Genomic DNA, 8,136 nt, shown 5'->3' on the forward strand with positions numbered 1-8,136 from the left:
TGTTTGAGCCCCCAATCTTTCTTGGATCCTTTTATCATCTTCCAATCGTATAAACCTTAGTGCTTTGTTCCTTACTTCATATAGAGACCTGCAGGGTGTCATCACAAGATCATCAAAAAAGGGGGAGCCCTTCTGAAGTCCCATCTTGAAGGCTTCAACAGCAGTAGCCATGTCAAGATTAGGGATTTCCATAGCTTCCTTGCTGAACCTCGTGATGAAATCCCTAAGGGATTCATCACTTGGTTGGACAACTTGGTATAAATCACTAGTTAACTTCTCAAATTTCCTACTACAGGAAAATTGATTGTTGAACAAGTTAACTAAATGTGAAAAAGAAGTAATTGAAAAGGGAGGAAGACTTAGCAGCCATTTTAATGCTGATCCTGTCAGTGTGGATCCAAAGCCTTTACACAAGCAGGCTTCCTTGAGTCTCTCAGGAATGGGGTTGATCTCCATCCTTTCTCTGTATTGTTCCACATGTTCTTCAGGATCAGTGGTTCCATCATAAGTCTTCATGTTGGGGGTTTGGAATCGCTTTGTGATTTCAGCATCTTAGATAGGTGAAGCAAATCTGGATAACTTGTGGCTCCCTTCTGGTATCTCGGGAATCGGACGGACCACCCCCGGTACACTGGATATCATATCCTTCAGCTTTTGTAGGTCCTTAGCCATAGCTTGGTTGATGCCTGCATCATGCATGGAAACATGGTTAGCATCTAAGGATGAGTATCTGGGATAAGAAGAGTCAGCGATAGGAGTTGGACCACCCGACGCGATAGTATGCATGGGAATGAAATCTCTTTCATGGACTTTGGAGGATCGTTGATGTTCGACTCCTGAGGATCCTTGATCCTGATAGAAAGATCCTTGAGGTTGGGAATTATAGGATCCTTGAAGATATAATCCAGAGGATCCTGGTTGAAGGATGGGTGATCCTTGTCGGAAGTATGAGGATCCTTGAGTTTGCTAACCCATGGACCCTTATTGAAGGATAGACGATCCTTGCTAGAAGTGTAAGGATCCTTGTGTTTGTTGACCCATAGACCCCTGTTGGAGGATAGATGATCCTTGAGTAAACTGAGCCAAGGATCCTGGAGTGGTGAAATCCAGCATCCAAGGAATCAAGGGAGTGTGATCCTCCGCTGGCCTCTTAGTTTTCTTGAGATCCTCTATCTCACGAAGGATCCTCTGGTTGGTCTTGGTTTGCTGCTCCATATATGCTTTAACCTGCGAAAACATACTAGAAACGTCATTGTTAGTACTAGCCACTGGAGCGGCAGCAGTGGTTTTTGAGCTCTGGAAGACTGGTAGTTGAGTCTTGTAACTAGCAGCAGTAGCTCATGGTGCTCCCGTGATTGGCGGAGGCATCGACGGAAAGGTCCTTGATGAGAGAGGAACCGGAGATGGCATGGTTGATGAAGCAGAGGTTGGTTGAGAGGCCATTGATAGTGATATGGGTATGAAAAGGTTGAAAATGATAGGGTATTTTCTGGATTATAACACCAATTGCCCCACGGTGGGCACCAAATTGTTTTGGACAAAAATCTTTTAAGGATAATGTATCCAAATCTGTTAAAGTGAGGTATAGTGCTATGCTAATAATAAAGATTATATGAATGAAAATGGAGTGAGCACGGTGATTTGTTGCGAGGAAAAACCTTTTGACCTTGTTTAGATCAAAAGAAAAAAACCCCGGGTGATGACAACTCGTCGATCACCGGTTTATTAATATCAAAAAATGGGTTACAAGTGTTGTGGAGACTAGATCGATGTTACAATGATTGCTAACGTGTATAGAGAGAATAGTGAGTTCTGCTCTGAGTGTGTGTTATACAATGTATTTTTCTAATCGATCTTATCTCGGTATATATCAAAAATAAATACAACATGTCCTATCTATTCGCCACTATCCCACTAGTCTTCCAACGTCCATTGACCATGTGCTTGTAGCTTCCAAGTCGCGATATTTTAGGTGGACCAGGTCACATAGCCGTTGCTTCTGTTGAACATTACCCTACACATACGAAACAATTATTAACAATACTAACCTGTGAGGATCCTCGATCGTCTACATGGTTCTGGAACTCCTCGGGAGGATAACGGATCCAGACAAATCTTCAAGGATAACAGATCCTCAGCAGAGAAAATATCAGTCCTAATAGTTTAGTACCTTAAAAGTAAAGGAGAGGTGGCTAACCTCTTGATAATTGAATATCTCATTAATATCCTGCATTGTTACTTAAAACTTGTAAAATACAAATGCTAAGAATATGTTATCCTTAAATAAGCAAAAATTAAAAATGAGTAAATGGTTAGATAGATATTACAGATTTTAGGATTCTTGACCCTTTAAGGATACTCGATCCTCAGAGGATACTTGATCCTAATCAGAAAAAGTATTTCTTGAGGTGGATAGCATTCCACGCTCTTGGTAACCTATTGCCTTCCATAGTGAGCAAATGATATGCCCCCTTTCCTGCCTCCGATTCAATCAAATAAGGACCTTCCCACTTGGGTGCTAGCTTCCCATATGCCTGATTGGTTGTATTTTAGAAGGCTTTTCTCAAGACTAGATCTCCTTCTTGAAATCTTCTTATCCTGATATTTTTGTTATATGCCCCAGCTATCCTTTGTTGATATGTTGTCATTCTAAAGGAATACCAAATCTAGTAATAATATTCCTTTTAATGAAGGATATCACCTCTTTTTCGCGAACTTGAACAAAAGCTTCTGCTTCCATCCATTTTGAAAAATAATTAGTCATTGCCAGCATGAATACTTTTCGTCCTGGTGCCTTAGGTAGCTTAGCCACAATATCCATGCCCCATTTCATGATGAGGATATGGGATAGATAGGTTCTGCGGGTTGATGAAGGATGTTTGCATGTATTTGACAAGCATCACACTTCTTTGAGTACTCCACGGCGTCTCTCTTCATGGTTGTCCAAAAGTATCATGTTCTTAGAATCCTAGAAAACAGAGCTCTACCTCCAGTGTGATTACTACAATCTCCTTCGTGAAACTCTTTGAGCACCTCTTGAATTTCAGGATCCTCGATACACCTCAAGTAAGGACATGCAAGAGATTTTCTATACAAAATATCGTGTAATAAAATATATTGTGATATCTTGAGTTTGAAGGATTTAGGATTCTCAGTGGCTGTAATTTTTCCATCTTGAATGTATTTTTTGAATAGGAGGATCCAGTATCCTTGGTTGTTTGAGGATGATGGATCCCAAAGTACGATTTGCTTGTCAGTTGTTATCTCCCAAACTTCTTGTTCTCCTATTGCTGGCGAGAGTATATGGATGATTGGGATCTTCGTGTCTTCTGGAATCTTCAAACATGAGGCTAAATTCGCCAAAACATTTGCCCCAGCATTCTCTTCCCTTGGTACCTGATCATTACTAAACAATTCGAAGGATTTTGCTAATTCCTTCACAACATCTAGATATTTGATTAATTTTTCACCTTTAACAGCATATGAGCCATTAAAGTGGTTAGCTATCAATAATGAATCAATATATACTTGAAGATACCTGATCCTCATCTGCTTAGCTAAAAGTAAACCTGCCATAAGTGCTTTGTATTCGGCCTCATTGTTGGTGGCTTGAAATGCACATGCAATGGTTGGGGTATTATGTCCCCCTGTGGCGATTTCAGTAGTATGCCCAATCCCGTTCCTCTTACGTTTGATGCTCCATCTGTGAAGAGGATCCAAGGATCCTAGGTGTTTTCTAGTTGCTGGACCTGTAGATCAGCTTCCTTTTGCATATCACTGCTGAAATTAGCCACAAAGTCTGCGAGTGCTTGTGACTTGATGGCTGTTCTGGGCTCATATTGAATATCATATGCACTAAATTTCACAACCCACTTGGCCATTCTTCCTGACAATTCTGGCTTTCTAAGGACATTCTTAACAGGATAGTGAGTTCTCAAAATAATAGTATGGGTTTCTAAGTAATGTCTCAATTTAGTAGAAGCCATGATAAGTGCAAGGATTAATTTTCTAAATGAGAATACCTCTCTTCCGCATCTAAAAGACTTTTACTTACATAATAAACATGATGTTGTTCACCTTCATGATCCTTAACGAGAATGGCACTTACTGCATTTCCTGAAACAACTAGGTATAAAGGATTCTCCATCCCTCGGATTCATCAGAGAGCTGGTGCTGAGGATAAGTAATCCTTTAAGGCTTTAAGGGCGATTTCATGCTTCTCTGTCTATTCAAACTTCTCGTTTTTCCTTAGAATGTCATAGAAGTCTTTGCACTTCTCCGAGGATCTGGAAATGAATCTGCTGAGAGCAACTATTCTCCCCATCAATCTTTGGACATCCTTAGCATTCACCGGGGACTTCAAGTTGATGATGGATTCTATCTGTTCGGGGATTGCCTTTATTCCTCTTTTTGTCACCATGTATCCTAAGAACTTCCCAGCTTTGACACCAAAATGGCGCTTTGAAGGATTCAGCTTCATGTTGTACTGATCCAGGATGTTGAAACCTTTTTCAAGATCCTTGAGGTGATCCTCAGCTTTCTTTGACTTCACCACCATGTCATCTATGTAGACTTATAAGGTTTTGCCTAGCTGATCCTTGAACATCATGTTGACTAGTCTTTGATATGTTGCCCCTGCATTTCTTAATCTGAACGGCATAGCAATATAACATTATATGCCGGTAGGAGTTATCAATGTTGTATACTCTTGATCAGATGGTTCCATCTGAATTTGTTGAAATCAAGAGGAAGCATCCATAAAGGTGAGCATCTCATGTCCTGCCGTTGCATCCCCCATGGAATCTATATGTGGTAACGAGAAAGGTTCCTTGGGGCATGCCTTGTTTAAATCAGTAAAATCGACACACACCCTCCACTTTCCATTCTTTTAAGAAACAACAACCACATTAGCTAACCATCGAGGATACTTAACCTCTTTTATCATACCGGCCTTAAGAAGTTTTTCAACTTCTTCTTGTATGATCGTGTTCCTCTCAGTAGCGAATTTCCTTCGCTTCCGATGTACGGGTTTAACAGATAATTCAAGGCCTAGCTTGTGAGTAATTACCTCCTTAGAAATACCTGTCATGTCTGAATGTTTGAAAGCAAATGTGAATTTTCTTTGCTTTAGGAAGGATATCATATTCTCCTCAATCTCACTAGGGATACCGGATCCTAGGAACGCTTTTACATCTGGATCCTTGGGGTCCAAGGATACTTCCTTTAAGTCCTTCTCACGAGCTTCCAGCACGTCCCTAGGATGTTGCTGTGGTTGCTATGCTATCGTTTATTTAGCCGCTGGCTTCATTGATGAAGATTAGTAGTTCTTGGCTTCGACTTGGTCACCATCTATCCTTACTACTCCCCAAGGAGTTGGTAGTTTGATCCATTGATGGTAAGTAGAGGCCACTGCCTTCATCCCATGTAGCCAAGGCCTGCCTAAAATAACATTGCAACAAGAAAGGTTATCTATAACACCAAATTTTTGGTAAGAATTTAACCCTTCGATGTATATTGGGAGTTTGATGTCCCCCAATGTCTTCTTGGTCTCTCTACTGAAGCCGACTAACACCGACGTCCTCGGGATGAATTCTGAATCTGGGATGTTCATCTTCTGAAGGACATCGTGTTGGATGATGTTGACCAAGCTTCCACCATCGACAAGGATCCTGTGTACATAATGGTTAGCAGTAAACAAAGTAACTATCAAACCATCATGATGAGGATCCTGGATGCTTGATTTATCTTCCTCATCAAAGAAGATCCTTTTGTCTGTTGTCAAGGTGGTGGATATAACCGGTCGTTCCCCGTTATCCAACTTGGTCTCCCTGGCCAGCCTCTTAGCTGCTGAGAAAGAACTTCCAAATATGTCTGAGCCACCAGAAATGAAATTGATCACTTGAGCATCTGGTGGGGGCGGAGTTGCTTTTTGAGGAACATCTTGAGGATCCTGGATCCTTGAATTTTCTCTTCCCAATAGCTCCTTGAAGTGGCCCTTGCTCAGGAGGTATCCAATTTCCCTCCTTAAACCGATACAATCGTCCGTCATGTGGCCAAAATCCTCATGGAAAGCACACCATTTGGACTTGTCTCTGAAGGTGGTTCACTTTTCGTTCTTTCGGGGCCACCTCGCTTTCTCACCTGATCCTTCATGGCACAAATTAAACCATGAGTATCTACTAAGAAGCAATATTCTGAGATATTGGGGTAATCCTCATCATCGTCTCCTTCTTCAACCGCTCGGACATTCTGATTGTTGAATTTGGAGTAGGGTTTCGAGTTGTTGTTCTTGAACAAGAACCCTTGCTTCTTGTTGGAGGATTCTTGCTTTGTTTGACTCCCCAGACGATCCTGGATCCTCTTGTCATCTTCCAAACGTGTGAATCTGATTGCCCTGTTTCTGACTTCATCTAAAGACCTGCAAGGAGTCATCACAAGATCATCATAAAAGAGGGAGCCCCTCTGAAGTCTGATCTTGAATGCTTCGACAGCAGTAGCCATGTCAAGATTAGGGATTTCTAGAGCTTCCCTGCCAAACCTTGTAACAAAATCCCTAATGGATTCATCACTAGGTTAGATAACTCGGTATAAATCACTAGTTAACTTCTCAAATTTTCTACTACAGGAAAATTGACTGTTGAACAAGTTAACTAAGTGTGAGAAAGAAGTAACTGAAAAAGGGAGGAAGACTTAGCAGCAATTTTAACGCAGATCCTGTCAGTGTGGATCCGAAACCCTTGCATAAACAAGCTTCTTTCAGTCTCTCGGAATAGGATTGATTTTCATCCTTTCTCTGTACTGAGCTACATGTTCCTCAGGATCAGTGGTCCCATCATAAGTCTTCATGTTTGGGGTCTGGAATCGCTTCAGGATTTCAGCATCACATATAGGTGGAGCAAATCTGGATAACTTGTGGCTCCCTTCTAGTATCTCGGGAATTGGACGGATCACCGCGAGTACGCTGGATATCATATCCTTAAGCTTTTGTAGTTCCGTAGCCATAGCTTGGTTGATACCTGCATCCTGCACGGAACCACGGTTAGCATCTAAGGATATAGGATCATATAAGTTACCTCTTTGCTGGGTGAAGGTTGGCATCCCGGAAGAGTAGCTGAGGTAAGAAGCGTCTGCTACAGGAGTTGGTCCGCCAGAGACTATGGTCTACATGGGGATTATATCTCCTTCATGTACCTCAGGGGATCGTTGATGTTGAACCCCTGAGGATCTTTGATCCTGGAAGAAGGATCCTTGATTAGGGATAAAGGATCCCAGTGGTTGAGAGTTGAAGGATCCTTGAGGATATGATCCGTAGGATCCTGTTTGGAGGAACAATGATCCTTGCTGAAAGGTGGAGTATCCTTGAGCTAACTGACCCATGGACCCCGGTTGAAGGATGGATGATCTTTGCTGAAAGGTAGAGGATCCTTGAGCTAACTAACCCATGGACCCCGGTTGAAGGATGGATGATCCTTGCTGAAATATTGAGGATCCATGAGCTAACTGACCCATGGATCCCGGTTGAAGGATGGATAATCCGGGTTGAAAGATCGAGGATCCTTGAGTTTGTTGACCCATGGATCCTTGCTGGAGGATAGATAATCCTTGCGTGAACTGAGCCAAGGATCCTGAAGTGGTGAAATCCAACATCCTAGGAACTAGAAGAGTTTGATCCTCTGTCGGCCTCTTAGTCTTCTTGCGATTTTCAATCTCCCGAAGGATCCTCTGGTTAGTCTTGTTTTGCTGCTCCATGTATGCTTTGACCTGCGAAAACATATTAGAAACATCATTGTTAGTATTAACTACCAAAGTGGCAGCGGTAGTTTCTGAGCTCTAGTTAGTCTTGTTCCCAGCAGCAGTAGCTCATGGTGCTCCCGTGATTGGTGGAGGCATCGGTGGCAAAGTTCTTGATGAGAGAAGAACCGAAGACGACATGGTTGATGAAGTAGAGGTTGATTGAGAGGCCATTGAAAGTGATATGGGTATGAAAAATTGAGAATTGATAGGAATAATATGGATTATAGCACCAATTGCCCCACGGTGGGCGCCAAATTGTTTTGGACAAAAATCTGCTAAGGATAATGTATCCAAATCCGTAGTTGTGAGGTATAGTGCTTTGATGATATTAACGATTGTATG

Source organism: Bidens hawaiensis, unplaced genomic scaffold (genome assembly GCF_021521415.1).
Source record: "Bidens hawaiensis isolate Kalapana, Puna unplaced genomic scaffold, B.hawaiensis_p1.1 tig00029915_1, whole genome shotgun sequence".
In the NCBI taxonomy this organism is placed as follows: domain Eukaryota; kingdom Viridiplantae; phylum Streptophyta; class Magnoliopsida; order Asterales; family Asteraceae; genus Bidens; species Bidens hawaiensis.